The following is a 15731-nucleotide window of genomic DNA, read 5'->3' as shown; positions in this document are numbered from 1 at the left end:
TTGTCGCCTGAACAGGTGGTGGCGCAGTAGATAGAGCATCAGACTGGGATGCAGGAGACTCAGGTCGACCCCAAGGTCGCCAGCTTGAGCATGGGCTTCTCTGGTTTGAGCAAAGCTCACCAGCTTGGACCCAAGGTCGCTGGCTCGAGCAAGGGATCACTTGGTCTGCTGAAGGCCCTTGGTCAAGGCACATATGAGAAAGCAATCAACGAACAACTAAGGTGTTGCAACGCGCAACGAAAAACTAATGATTGATGCTTCTCATCTCTCTTTTCCTGTCTGTCTGGCCCTGTCTATCCCTCTCTCTGACTCTATCTCTGTCTCTGAAAAAAAAAAAAAAAAAAAAAAAAGAAAGAAAAAGGATTTGTCTGCAAGCCAGATGCAGCCATCAAAAGAGCTACATCTGGCTCGCGAGCCAAAGGTTCCCGACCCCTGGGGTAGAGAATTACAACCGTGATGTTAGCAAGGTTGAAAGTTACTCCTAATGTTAATAGCTATAAAAACTAGTATGTATATGACAAGACAATTTTTTTAAAAAAGAGCATTCCCTTTGAAACAAGTTTGTAAACTAAAAAAAAAAAAGTGTTCACAGTGGTTTGTATCAACAGTATGCATTTTATGACAATAAAATGTACAGATTGAGCACCCTTGGGCTCTCTTTATATCCTAAAGAAAATGAGCACTTACATTATTCATGGTTTGTTCTGAATTTAAGACAGTCAATCATACACTTACTCATTAGAAAAGATAAACTGTCCTAGGGTGTACAGCTTTAATACCATCATCAAAGTTGCTGGCAAAAGGAAGAGGGAACTGAATCACAAAACTTTTTCTTGGGAGTGAAGTTTTTCATTTGTTGTTATAACCAGCAAACATCATTCATTAACTCAAAAATGGAATGGAGGGGATTAGAAACATGCTATTTGAATTAGCTTACCAGTAGATATTACAGTTTTAAAACTGATAGTTATAAGGCCCTGGCTGGTTGGCTCAGTGGTAGAGCGTCGGACTGTCGTGCAGGAGTCCCGGGTTTGATTCCAGCCAGGGCACACAGGAGAAGTGCCCATCTGCTTCTCCACCCCTCCCCCTCTCCTTCCTCTCTGTCTCTCTCTTCCCCTCCTGCAGCCGAGGCTCCATTGGAGCAAAGATGGCCCGGGTGCTGGGGATGGCTCCTTGGCCTCTGCCCCAGGTGCTGGAGTGGCTCTGGTTGCAACAGAGCGACCCCCCGGAGGGGCAGAGCATCACCCCCTTGTGGGCAGAGCGTCGCCCCCTGGTGGGTGTGCCAGGTGGATCCCGGTCGGGCGCATGCGGGAGTCTGTCTGACTGTCACTCCCCATTTCCAGCTTCAGAAAAAAATAAATAAAAAACAAAAAACTGATAGTTATATACTGTATGTTAAAACTAAGTAGTGTCAAAATGACAGCTGTTTTTTTGCTTTGTGATCATACCCCTCGAAGATGTTAAGGGTTTCCTGACATTCAACTTCTTTTTTCTGGAAGGGGACATTAGTGTTCCACAATCACCATGGCACTTGCATTTTAAATTCTCCAGAATAATTGAGTGTAGAAAACAGAGTGACCAACTCCCACTTTACAAAAAACTCATATGCATCTTCATTTATCTGGTGAGTACTACCTATGAGATCCAAATCATGCTTATAAAAAATTTTGCAACCAAATGTACAGGAAACTGCTATGTCATTTTCACCCTAGTCTAAGACATCTTTATTCGATCAGACCACAAAAGATCACAAAGACGTTGATTTGGTACATCAGTTGGTCGCATAATTTGCCGAATCTGTTCCCTAAATTAAAGATCTGGTGATAAACATCCATGAGAACAAAATCTTTTCTCATCCACAATGACTGCTATTGGTAAAACACTAAAGCAGGCTGTGAAAATTTTCCATAGTTTAATGTTATGTCTTCTTTTATATTCACCATAAAATCCATAATCCATAAATGTTATTGATTTAAAAATATTTGTGGTTTCCTTTGGGAAAAAATTTCTCATGATATTAGATTTTGAAAACCAATAAATGGCAGAGAGTCTCCAATGCATGATTCCCCCTGTTCACATAGTCCCCAAGAAAAAAGTAATGCTTTTACAGGACACCACCCTACTCAAACGTCAAAGCAAATCATAGTATTGCCCATGGATATCACCACATATTTTAGATGGTGCTTCAAAGTCTAGTAGGATAAGCTGTCTGTGACTGTCTCCAGATTTTAAGCACCGTTCTATAATTTTATTCTCTTGTGGCTGAATATTCTTACCAGTCTTAGATCCACTCACTGCCACCAGCCTTTGGCTGATGCTGTCGATGTTGAGTTTACTATTGTCTTCCTACACCCGCACTTCCATAGCAGTGCCATCCACACCCCCACACAACCAGCTGCCACACTCCCTGCTTTCCCCTATCTCTTCCCACTGGAACCACATAATTATGATTCTTTATGTGAAATTGGTTGTCTAGTTCAGGGTGCCCAACTGCACTAATATTCTCAAGTATTGTTTTTCTTTATCTTTCATGAAAATGATTCTTCATATTCCCACTGTAATTAAGCACAACATTTCATGTGAATTTAGAGGAAAATTTCATTTCACTCAAGTTCAGATTGAGTTGGAGGCCACCATTATAGAAACCACAGAATTAACTGTGGATTTCATAACTATTGAGATGGTGAAATGGCCAATGCTTTTCTAGAAAATGCTGCAGAAAAAAAATGTATTATTGGGACTATTTTATGATAATCCAGCAAGTCGGATTAAAACTAAATAATTCAATATATGACTTAAGATTCAAAAACCATATAAATAATCTATAGTTTTCTTACTCTGCTAATGAATTCATAAAATATTACTAAACATTTCAAAATAAGATTTTATAAAAAGAGATTTTTTTTTTTTGTATTTTTCTGAAGCTGGAAACGGGGAGAGACAGTCAGACAGACTCCCGCATGCGCCCGACCGGGATCCACCCAGCACGCCCACCAGGGGAGACGCTCTGCCCACCAGGGGGCGCTGCTCTGCCCCTCCGGGGCGTCGTTCTGCCGCGACCAGAGCCACTCTAGCGCCTGGGGCAGAGGCCAAGGAGCCATCCCCAGCACCCGGGCCACCTTTGCTCCAATGGAGCCTTGGCTGCAGGAGGGGAAGAGAGAGAAAGAGAGGAGGTTGAGAAGCAAATGGGCGCTTCTCCTATGTGCCCTGGCCGGGAATCGAACCTGGGTCCCCCCCACGCCAGGCCGATGCTCTACCGCTGAGCCAACCTGCCAGGGCAAAATTAAGTCTTCTTACCCAATTATATACATTGTTAAATTGCTATAAACTATTGAGTGACTTGTTTAAATACCTGGAAAATAAAAACTAAATTCCAGGGACAAATTTATATTATAAGAATTATAAACTTCACCTTTTAATTATTTTTTATATATACAACAAAAGTTAGATATGTAAATTCAATTGAAATTACTCTTTTCTGAAGAAATTAATATATGTTGTTACTAGATTTTTCTATACTCTAGACTAGAAAAACTCAAAAGTCTATGCCTTCTGCAACAAAATGAGAAGGAATAGTTTATGTTCACAAAATCTTTAAGAAATAATATTTTCACAGATTTTTTTGAAATCTGTTTGCTACACTATTCATGTGGTAGTACATGGCTTTGTATTAGATAACTGGTTTAATTTTTTGCAAGTCAGACAGGTAAAAAGAATGAAGAGATATTGTTAAATATTGCGTAGTATTAAGAGTTTCTGTTAAATCCTCCTGACTTGTAGTTATGTTTCAGATGGATCTTGTTTTAAGCAGTCTTCTATGATTCCAAAGAAGTCTATTTTCCTTTAAGTGTCTAAGAGAAGATCTGTCTTTACTTTCTTCAGTGCATAAGGATCTCCTAACTGAAGAGAAGGAATTTCTATTTATACTCATTTTGTGTTCTCTGTGAAACATATTGTGACACTGAAATATGATCCTTTCCTTAGGACAAAATATTTTGTTCCAATGAAGCTAAACTAACCACTGCTCTGTGCAAAGGTTTTGTAGTTATTTTGTCCCTCAGTGCAGTTCTTGGTCATGGTTATTTAGTCAGCTGGTCTTGAAATAAATTCCAAGATAGTAAGGATTTCTTTTTTTTGTTTTGTTTTGTTTTTTTGTTTTTTTGTTTGTTTGTTTGTTTGTTTTGTATTTTCTGAAGTTGGAAACGGGGAGGCAGTCAGACAGAGTCCTGCATGCGCCTGACCAGGATCCATCCAGCATGCCCACCAGGGGGCGATGCTCTGCCCATCTGGGGTGTTGCTCTGTTGCAACCAGAGCTACTCCAGCGCCTGAGGCAGAGGCCACAGAGCCATCCTCAGCTCCCGGGCCAACCTTGCTCCAATGGAGCTCTGGCCGTGGGAGGGGAAGAGAGAGACAGAGAGGAAGGAGAGGGAGAGGGGTGGAGAAGCAGATGGACGCTTCTCCTGTTTGCCCTGGCCGGGAATCAAACCCTGGACTCCTCCACGCCAGGCCGATGCTCTACCACTGAGCCAACCGGCTAGGACCAGTAAGGATTTCTTACAGACCCATAATTACTTCCTTAAAATAATCACATTTTTTAGAACTTAACAATTCATTGAAAATATTTGTTTATCAAAGAAAAATACTGGTTTCAGAGAAAAAAACTAATCAAATATTGTATTTCCTCATGTATAAGATGCTCCCATGTATAAGGTGCACCTTAATTTTGGGGCTCAAAACTTGAAAAACAAATGTATTACATAAAGTTATTGAACTCAAGTATTATTCATCATAAAATTCATACAACTCCCCATCACTGTCAAAACTCTCATTCCTTAGCTTGTCCACATCTGTTTCTGTTGACAAAACACTGTCTTCAACAATGAGTGCAAAAACAAGCATGGAAAAGTAGGCAATTCAAGTAAAAAAATCTACAACCACTGTATAAAATACACCCAGATATTAGACCCCAAATTTTTTGAAAAAAAAAATGTGCATCTTATACATAGGGAAATACAGTAACAATAATGAGCAAATGTGTCACTGTTACTTTTCCTCTCCTTTTAGCTGTCTTGCCTTCACCCATGTTTGTAACAAGGATCATGTTATTATATTGAAAAAGAGTACAGAAGTGATGGCTAACCTCCCTCCCAAACAAAATCAAATTAAAGTATTAAAAATTGGATCTTCATTTGCCAGCAACAGGGAGTTTTTGAAAAAGAGAAGATCCATAACTATTCTAATGGGTCAGATTACATAGATGTCTTCTTATTGCATTAATTTTAATGTATTCTGTTTCTCAAATATATACTAAATATGGAGCCAACCTGAGTTAATTACCTGTTTTCCTCATATATTTATAAATAGTAAAAGTCATCTAATATTGATGGGAAAAGAAAAAGGGCAAAAAGAACATTAAGTCTCTCTAAAAGTCACTACTGTTTTCTTTTTTTTTCAAAATATTAGTTTGATAATAATTGTCAATGTATATTTTTATACAAGTTTATTCCTTCTATTGAAGAGCTGCAAAAATACAAAAATAGCTCACAATAGAAATAAAAGCTCCCAACAATAGAAAGATTTCATATTTGCAAAAGATTTAACACGAGCATTAGTAAGAGTAGGAAGAAAAAAAAGCACATTGAGAGAGTCTGGATCACAGCTTTCACACTGCAATTTTCATGTTTTAGGATATATGACCGTGTATAGCATTAATAGAAAATGGTAATTATAAGGAAAAAATAAAGTTATGCTGTTGAGATTGTGGTAGAAGTTTGATGAAAAGAGAATTACAGATTCTTCTTAACAGAGTAATTCATAATCAATTGTCATAAGTTATGATCTAAGAAAAAAATATAGTGTTAACAAGTAACACAAATTTTTCAGCTTTATTTACTAGTCATCTGCACTTTTTAGAAAGAGTTTTTTAACTGAAGATTCCAAGTAGGGAATAGAGTAAATTTTGTTATTGAAGATGAAAAAAAAATGGTGTAGATACTGGAGTATCCCAGGAGGATCGTGGAAATGAAATAGTTGCTTTGTAATCTTTCAGATGATGTGAGATCATATTAGGTTTATCAGCCTCTCTAAAAAGTTTATTTTTCCATTTTCACTAGTATTTCCTAGATAGACAAGAGATGAAAAAAAAAAGATTATAGAACCTAAATGTATATACTTAAACCTATAATATTGTAATGTCATGATTCTGTTTATTTCTTTTAACAAATGAATTAGTCACATATATGTAAATGTATATACTGTATAGCAGGTTACTTAAATAATTTATTGCACATGAAGGAGACTACTAGAATTGAAAAAGTGATAGAGATTGAAATGACTCAACAGATGAAATATAGTTAAATTTATGTGCTGTAAGAAGAAATTTTTATCTCTGTGATGCCTGAGCTTTTGGAGAGAGAAGATCAAAAACTTATATGTGGGCTTAATCATGTATTCTAGGTCAGAATTCAGAGAACAATAAATGGCAGCTTTTACTTAAATTGTAAATTATCTTGTTATAGAGAAATCATCACCAAAGAGAAGTAGTTTTCTATTTCCAGATTTTTCTGTAGGTGCAATGCATGTATGCAGATTTTTTTTTTTTTTTTGGAATGTGAGAAAAAAAGTTGCATTTAAGATTGTGAAGTTCCTTATTAGTGACCTTTCTTATATTTCTTTTCCTGTTTAGCTACTGTGGTTTTTTTGGGGGAAAAAGCTAGAATGTTGCAGGTGAGCAGAAGGCTTTAAATTCTTCTCTTGGGTCTTAAAAGCTATATGACTTTAGAAAGTTATTACAACTCTCTGAGCAGTGTACTCCTCACATGTTCAAATAAAGATGAATAGAATCTATTAATGTGGGCTATCTGTCATAAATGGACACACACACAAAGCACAAGGTCAGTGATACCTACTTATTAAAATTAGATATTTATTACCTCTGAGCCTAACACTAATATGTGTATATTCACCAAACCTTGATTTTCAGATGCTTATATACATTCAAAATTTTTTCAACATACATGATATATAAAAGCACTTATATTTCATGGAAATTATATCTACATATTGAGAGCTAAACACAAGTATAAAATTTTCATTGTCATTACCAAGAGTGTTAGAGTATCTTAATTTATTTTTAATGTGGAGAATTTGCCTGAGAGATGGTTTCTGAAACACAGTGTGTTGGTTCAATTAATCTTGCTGGCATAAGATTAAACTGACAAGCAGTAGCATTAGGTATTTTCTCCATTCCCTTGACAGAACTATTCCCAGAGTGACACCTAGGTCCTGGTTTCTGATACCTGCAGAGTGACACCTGCTTTCTGGTTCAGAGATATGAGAAAAAAAAAGTTTTCTTTTTGGTTTTGAAATGTTCTGTTTTGTATATTTTAAAATGGAAAACTCTAGTTTTATGTCAAAATAAGATGTAATTTCAAATCATACCAATTCTTGATATCATAAACTACTAAAATAGCTAATTAGAAAGCAAATTAAATTTTTATTTTTATAGCTAATAAGTGATTAGAAAAATGTTGCAAATAATATTTATACTATACATTCTCTTTGAAATTAAATATTTCCTAAAACTTTACAAGACAATTATCAGTCATTTGCTACATTTTTCCTCAAATGAAGATTTATTATGAATTTTAAATATTCAGGTATCTGAATGCATTTCTATTATTTTAGATTTCATTAAGAATTATTTTAAAATAAGAAGCCACAATTATCAATAAATAAGAAGCCACTAAATAATTTAATAATTTTAAGATAGTCACATATATTAATTTTCATCACTAATGTATTAAATTAGAAATAAAATTATTATAACTTAAAAATATTATATAGGCCCTAGCCAGTTGGCTCAGTGGTAGAGAGTTGGCTGGCTTGTGGAAGTTTCGGGTTGGATCCCCGGCCAGAGCACACAAGGCAAGTGACCATCTACTTCTCTACCCTTCCCCCTCTCCTTTCTCTTTATCTCTCTCTTCCCCTCATGCAGTCAAGGCTCCATTGGAGCAAGTTGGCCTGGGCACTGAGGATGGCTCCATGACCTTTGCCTCAGGTGCTAAAATGGCTCTGGTTGAAATGGAGCAATGCTTCAGATGGGAAAAGCATCACTCCCTAGTGGGCTTGCTAGGTGGATCTCAGTTGGGCACATGTGGGAGTCTGTCTCTCTGCCTCCCCACTTCTCACTTAAGAAAAAAAAAATATCATATAGACTAATGTCTGAAAGTAATTCTTGGATGATGTTTTGTCTTTTATTAATATTAACACATTAATGAGACTAAAAAATGATAGAAATAAATCTTAAAATACATTATTTATATTTAATTTTAATGTTTTCCTAAAATTACTGCATTAAGCAATACAATAAATTAACATATATTACCATATATAACATAAAAGGCAATGCATTAGATATGCACATTAGTACATTATATATTAATATATATAAAATAAGATATATTAGATGTGTACATAAAGTATATATTACATATAAAATGTCATATATTTTTTGTGTATACATGCAAGTATTCAGCCATTCTTACTTCCTTCACACAATATTGTCTAATACAATTAACATATTTTATAAAACTTTTCAGTTTATTTATTGATTTTTTTTTAGAGAGAAAGGAGTGAGAGAGAGAGAAGGGGGAGGAACAGGAAGCATCAACTCCCATATGTGCCTTGACCAGGCAAGCCCAAGGTTTCGAACCGGTGACCTCAGTGTTCCAGGTCGACGCTTTATCTCACTGCACCACCACAGGTCAGGCCAAAACTTTTCAGTTTATGTTGGGGTACTTTGTATGACAAGATTAATTTTTCATGCACAATTTTAGCTTAAACATGGTATCAGACTCATTGTGGAATGTGTTGATACATTCTATAGTTTTAAATTGTACCTGTGTTTATTGAAACACAACTATGTACTTTTAAGTATGTCCAACTCTTAGTCAAATAAGTTTGTAACTATGATATATATGTTTTCTCACTTCCAGTTTACATTGGGTATGGGAGACAGGCTGTAGGCTGGCAAGGTCCTCAAAGCCTGAGGTTTAGTTTTAAGACTAAGCCTTTTCCACCCTTTTCATACTAAGATCTTTTCAACATCCTTTTAATACTAAGATCATCTCAAAAGCGAGCTTTTCCCTTTTCCCCACACCCTTGAATGTTGCATGATGTGGGGTGACGCACTCTTATGAGGAATCCCATTTATGCCTCAGATAAGTGGCTTTCTATCAGAGACTTCCTTATTTGTATCTTGAAGGCTTTCATTTCTACACTATAAAATGAAGCAGACCCAGGGGCACTCTCACTCAGATCCAGCCATCAGCATTGCAGAGGAGAGGCAGCCAAGATGACAGAGTGCTGAAGGAGAAGCCAGTTTGTGCAGAGAGAAGGAGATGGGAGACAGAGGTGAATAAGGCTGGTAGGACCTTTGATTCTAGGAATACTCAGACAAGTCAGTGGCTTTGGGAGCCCCGAATGGAAAGGGAAGTGTTTTTCCACTGTGTTTATTTTCTCACCCACCGGGTACGAGCTAGGATTAAAGGTAATGGCCCATCAGTTCTTGGCTCCATTGTTTCATTACTGTCTGTCTGAATCAAATGTGAACCTGCATGGGCCAGGCGGCTGTGATGGTAGCTGTAGCTACTTTACACCGAGCAAATAATAATCTGCAATGATTTATAAAAGCCAAATTTAAAAATTTGAATTTTATTATACAGTTACAGAAAATAATTAACTAATTCCTGTTAACATGGGCCTTTCTATGAGAAATGAGATTCATGTATATCCTTTCAACTTTATGTTTGCAGAAACTAAGAAAAATAAACCATTTAAAAGCACTCTTAAAATTTTTATGTTGTTTTCTTTAATACATTTGTATCATCTTTGAAATCATTCAACTGACCTTTTGAAAATGAAGAAGTATATTGACTGAAGAGACTAGAATTTTGCTTGTTAACATAAGACTTACAGTTATTGCTTAGATTGAGGATGAAGTAATATCAGAAAGCAAGAAATTCTTGTGATTGATGGAAAAAAAAGTAATCAGAGGCACATTTAAAATATTATTTTTCTTATCTTCAATGCAGAAAGTGGCCTAATCTATCTATGACAAATTCAATTAGATTTAACATCTGTTTTATCAGATAAGTTCCTACAATAAATTTAACTTCACCAGATATGTGGCTAGTATTATACCTTGGTGTGAAATGACACTGAAAATAACAAATGTTTTCTTTATTATTTTCAAAAAAAGAGTGTGAAAAAGGATGAGTCATAATATTAATTAGGGTAAAAATAAATAAGTAATATATCTAATTTAATACAGTATATACATAAAAAGTCAAGAGATAAATGTTAAAGTTTTGTTGTAATAGATGTGACAATGTTTTGGCATTTATGCTATACAAAAACATTTGAATACTGTAAGGCAGAAAATAATTAAATCCAAAAGATAATTGGAGAAGATATGCTCAGAATAATTTTATTGTAAAACAAACTTAAATTGTCAACACAGACATTGAATCATATCAAGTTTGGTGATAATTACAGATAAAAATTAGAGCAACAATGATATACTACTTAATATTAACAAGACTAACATGTTATAATATGATATTAATAATAATAAGACTAACATGTTGTAATATGTCTATAAAATACCTATTTCTTTTCTAGGCAAGAGTGAGAAGTGAAACATTCTCTTATACATTGTTAAATGAAGTGCCAAGAATTTGTAGCTTTTTTAGAAAGCAACCTGAAAAAAATATTACATTTAAATATACAGCTCATCTATTTTATTTAAAAAATATAATATGTAGCAATTTTTTACCAAAATTCATACATAGGAGATATTATGGAAACATTTTTTTAAGCAAACAATATAATTAATATGGGAGAAGCTGATAAATTATGCTACATACATTCTATGGACTATTGTGTTGTCATTAATCAGACATTTACTATTAATCATTATTAATAAGACATAGAGTGTTTTCATAATGTATTGTTGGATGACAAAAAGCAAGCTTTTTGTTTGTTAAATGGATATAATTATTGGAGTTAAACTTTTTTTTATCACTTAAACAGATAAAAAAAAAGGCTTTTAGTGTACCGTAGACATGTAAAATAAGATGCATGTCAGAAAATAATAAAGGAAGCATATGTGAGAGAAATTATAGCTGCTACAGGAAAGACAGATGGAAATAATCACAGAAAAATGACATGACAGGGAGCGGACACCAATGTAAAGTACTCCCATTCTGAACAAATGTAGGATAACAAAGTTACAAATACATCTTACTAAAACATAGAAATTATTGTGATACTAAGTCATGTCATATAAGTGTATATATTAATGCAAACAATACAGTGGGACTTTAGAACAGTAGATGGAACATTATACTGACAGTTCAGAAACTTATGATTTTGAAAGAGCATGGACATTAATTAACAATGTGACCTTGTAGATTATTTGTAACATGGTTATTTAGCTCTCATAGAAAAAAATGACTTAATCATTTATGGTTTAGAAGTCCATGTAGGATCTTTCTCTCTTTTCACCTATAGCACTTAATAATTTCTTCAAAATATACTAAAGTTTTAATTAAGATATAAAAGGGAGGTCAATTATTTTTCTATTAATTTTTTTATTTTAATGCTGACTAAGGAATATAAATGTATTAAATAACTTAAAAACAATCATACAACATTAGACTCATAATGTGGATTAATTTTTGTGAGTTATTATGAATTTTTGAGAGATCAAACAATGGAACAAAGATCTTATCACTAATTTTACTTCTATCTGTATAAAGATCATGGATGTACAGATACATTTAAATTCAAGAGACTATCACTCTCAAAATTAGTGACAAAAGCTTAAAAATCTCAGGCTTAAAGAAAGCACTGGATAGAGAAAATACTCTTTAATCTCTATAAATTATTTTGAGAAAACTGTGCCATGGAAATATTAAACGTGATTTTATTTGTCTAGTTGTAATGTATAACATTTTAATGTCATATTCAAAAACAAGCTTTCAATTGTCTCCATGTCTTGGTCACCATGACTAATACTACAATAAACATAGGGGTGTATATAATTGCAAATAAATGTTTTCAGATTTTTGGGTGAATACACAGAAGAGGAGTTGCTGAATCATATAGTAACCTTACTCTTAAATTTTGAAGTAACTACATATCATTTCCCACAGTGATTGTACCAGTTTATATTCCCACTGGTACTGAGGATTCTTTTTCTCCAAAACCTCTCCAACACTTGTTATTATTTGTCTTGTTGATAATAGTCATTAACAGGTGAAAGGTAATATCTCATTTTATTCTGTGATACAAATATACAATGAAATTCTACTCAGCCGTACGAAAAAATGAAATACTGCCATTTGCAAAAACAGAAAAAGTAAAACATATGAGTTCACTCATATATGGGCTATAAAACTGAAAACAATAAATGAACGAAGAAGAAAAACAAGCAACTCATAGACAGAGACAACAGTATGGTGGGTACCAAAGTGTAAAGGGGGTCAAATATATGGTGGTGTAAGTTTTGATTTTGGGTGGTGAACACACAATGCAATATACAGATGATATATCATAAAATTGTACAGTTGAGATCTATATAATCTTATTAAGCAGTGTCAGCTCTATAAATTTAAAAAGACAATAATTATTAATAAATAAAATGTTTTGAACAAGAAAAACTAAGTTATACTATACAATGTGTTCGTAAAGTCATGGTGCACTTTTGACCAGTCACAGGAAAGCAACAAAAGATGAAAGAAATGTGAAATCTGCACCAAATAAAAGGAAAACTCTCCCAGTTTCATACTATTCAGTGCAGTTTGATGTGGGCTCACGCACAGATTTTTTAGGGCTCCTTAGGTAGCTATCCCATCAGGGGTCCCCAAACCTTTTACACAGGGGGCCAGTTCACTGTCCCTCAGACCGCTGGAGGGCTGCCACATACAGTGCTCCTCTCACTGACCACCAATGAAAGAGGTGCCCCTTCCGGAAGTGCAGCGGGGGCCCAGATAAATGGCCTTAGGGAGCTGCATGCAGCCCGCGGGCCGTAGTTTGGGGACGCCTGCTAGTACAGACTCATCACTGACTGATGGCCCACCAGAACGGGGTTTCCTTCAACTGCTTATCCCACTAAGTAATGTTATTCCTATGTGGTGGTGCTTCGTTATAAACGCACTGATATTCACGTTGCACTTTGGTCATGGATTCGAATTTAGCAAGCCACAGAACATACTGAACTTTCCTCTATACCGTCCACATCTCGACTAGCATGGCCTTGGGCTGCTCCGCTGTATACACGGTGTTACGTCATCATCTGCGCATGCACACATGCTACCACATCATCCTACAGAAACTGGGAGGGTTTTCCTTTTATTTGGTGCAGATTTTACATTTCTATCATCTTTTCTTGCTTTTCTATGACCGGTCAAAGTGCACCATGACTTTACGGACACACTGTATATAAGGTATCACCATTCTGTTTCTATGGGAAAAAAAATCTGACAAAAGTTTCCTTATGTATCACCTATATGTTAATTTCTCATTTTCTTTATATAAAACATAAAAATTAATTGAAATATATTCATAATAATACAGTAGACAAAAGAGAATACCAGTGTTAAGAAGACATAAGTAGAGAGAATTGTTTTCTTTTTTCCCTCCCTCCCTCCTTACCTTTCTTCCTTCCTTTCTTCCTCCCTCCCTCCCTCCCTCCCTCCCTCCCTCGCTTCCTTCCTTCCTTCCTTCCTTCCTTCCTTCCTTCCTTCCTTCCTTCCTTCCTTCCTTCCTTCCTTCCTTCCTCCTTTCCTTTAAATTCCTATTCCTTTAGACAAAAAGATCCCTCCTCAAAAAAAAAAAAAAAAAAAAAAAAAACCTAAGGAAAAATGAGTTGGGCAAATTTTATTTTATCTTTTATTGGATTTTCTGTTTAATAATAATATGATAAATATAAATGGAGTATTCAAGTATTTTTAAACACTCTAGAAAGTAGAATTTAAATAAAAAGTAAATGTATAATTACATAATTCAAACTTTCACACTATGGAGGCAAGAATATGTTTTAAATCTCCAGATAACTCCTTACTGACTGAAAGAAATGGAAAAAAAAATACTGTATATGAATTCAAATAAATTAAGTTTAAAGGTATTATTGCTAAAGGTACTTAGCTTGTTTAGAGGTTATAAAGTGATCTAGAATTATGGTGGTAATCTTACAAATTTTTTCAAATAGTTCAGACTGTTAAATTGTATAGTTGAAAGGGTTATTTTTATGTTGTGTGAGTTCTATCTCAATCTGTTAAAAAACACATTTTTATTACAAATCCAAAGGCTAAAAATTATAATAACTGCTAACAGCAACTCTCATGTAAATACAAAAAACAATGAGCTCTTTTTATTTATTATAGTTCGTGGTATAGATATCATTACTCATTCTGGAAAGCCTTTGAGTAATGATATATTTTATGACTGAAAAATTCCACTCCAAAGTATATAAACCTAGAGAACACATATACATATATCTAGAATTTTAGAATATACTCATTCAAAAATTTGATATCAAAAAGTTTTGTAACATCTAAAAATGAAAAGCTACACAAATGTTCAGCAAAGTTAGAATAAATCAGAAAATATTCATAGTGATTAAATATGATATAACAAAATCAATAAACAATAGCTGCATTTAACACAGATGAATCTCGCATATAATTGTGTAAGAAAAACATGTTGCAAAGTGGTGCATACATGTGATTTTATTGATATAATATTCAGCAAGAAGAAACATTCAACTATATTGTTTAGGAATATATATATATATATATATATATATATATATATATATATATGAATGATAGTTTTTATCTGTGGATGAGAGTTGAAAGTTTATGATAAAGGAAGTAAACACTGAGAAATTCTGGGAGACTGTGTTTGTTTTCTTGAATAGTTAGAGGTTTACATGGTGTGTAATTTATAAATATACTTTTAATGATAATTTATATTTAATATATCTTTTTTATAAATAAATAAATGTTACCTTTTTCACAATTCCTAAGACAAAAATTGAGAAAAAGAAGTCATTCCAAGTATAAGAAGAATACATTTTTGGTATAAAAAAGTAACAAAAAGACTATTATGGAATGGTGAATAGGATTTCTTGTGGTCATAGCATGAGGTAAATGTGAGAGAGAACAGTGTGAAATGGATTGTGACAAAAAATGAATTAGAGCCACAGGTGCCTTGTAAAGCCTTTTAAAACTTGATCTGAGCAATTTAGAGCTACTGGATGCTTTTAAACTAAATGGAGAAAGACATTCAGGTCAAAATTGTATTTTTATTCACTCTGACTAAAAGGTAGTCTGACAAACAAAAGCAATGAGATGGGAGGCAGGAAGCCACATTAGGATGCTCTTGCAAAACTTCAGAAACTTACTGAGGCAGTAAAGCCAAAGATGAAAGAGGTATTTATAAACATAAGCAAAAGGGAGTGCTAAATAATTGAGTGCAAAAGGCAATGAAGAGTCTATACCCGTATCAAGATTTCCAACTTGCTACACTAGGATTTAGGTACTATTGCCAATGACCATAATCAAGGTTAACAAAGAACGAAACATAAGTTTTTCTTACTAGAAAAGGACATTTTTTCAGCTTATCTGAGTAATCCTTAATATGTTACCCAGAAAAAAAATAA

At 34.3% G+C, this 15731-nt stretch overlaps 1 pseudogene; it reads right to left on the bottom strand.

The window, feature by feature from the left end:
* Positions 1 to 1401: 1401 nt before the first annotated feature.
* The window catches only part of LOC136404170 (serine/threonine-protein phosphatase PP1-gamma catalytic subunit A-like), a 37245-nt pseudogene continuing 22915 nt past the window's right edge, over positions 1402 to 15731 (bottom strand).

The sequence above is a fragment of the Saccopteryx leptura genome, chromosome 4, assembly GCF_036850995.1.
Source record: "Saccopteryx leptura isolate mSacLep1 chromosome 4, mSacLep1_pri_phased_curated, whole genome shotgun sequence".
Classification (NCBI taxonomy): domain Eukaryota; kingdom Metazoa; phylum Chordata; class Mammalia; order Chiroptera; family Emballonuridae; genus Saccopteryx; species Saccopteryx leptura.
The sequence above is the reverse complement of the archived record's forward strand: the minus strand, read 5'-3'. Positions and strand labels throughout refer to the sequence as shown.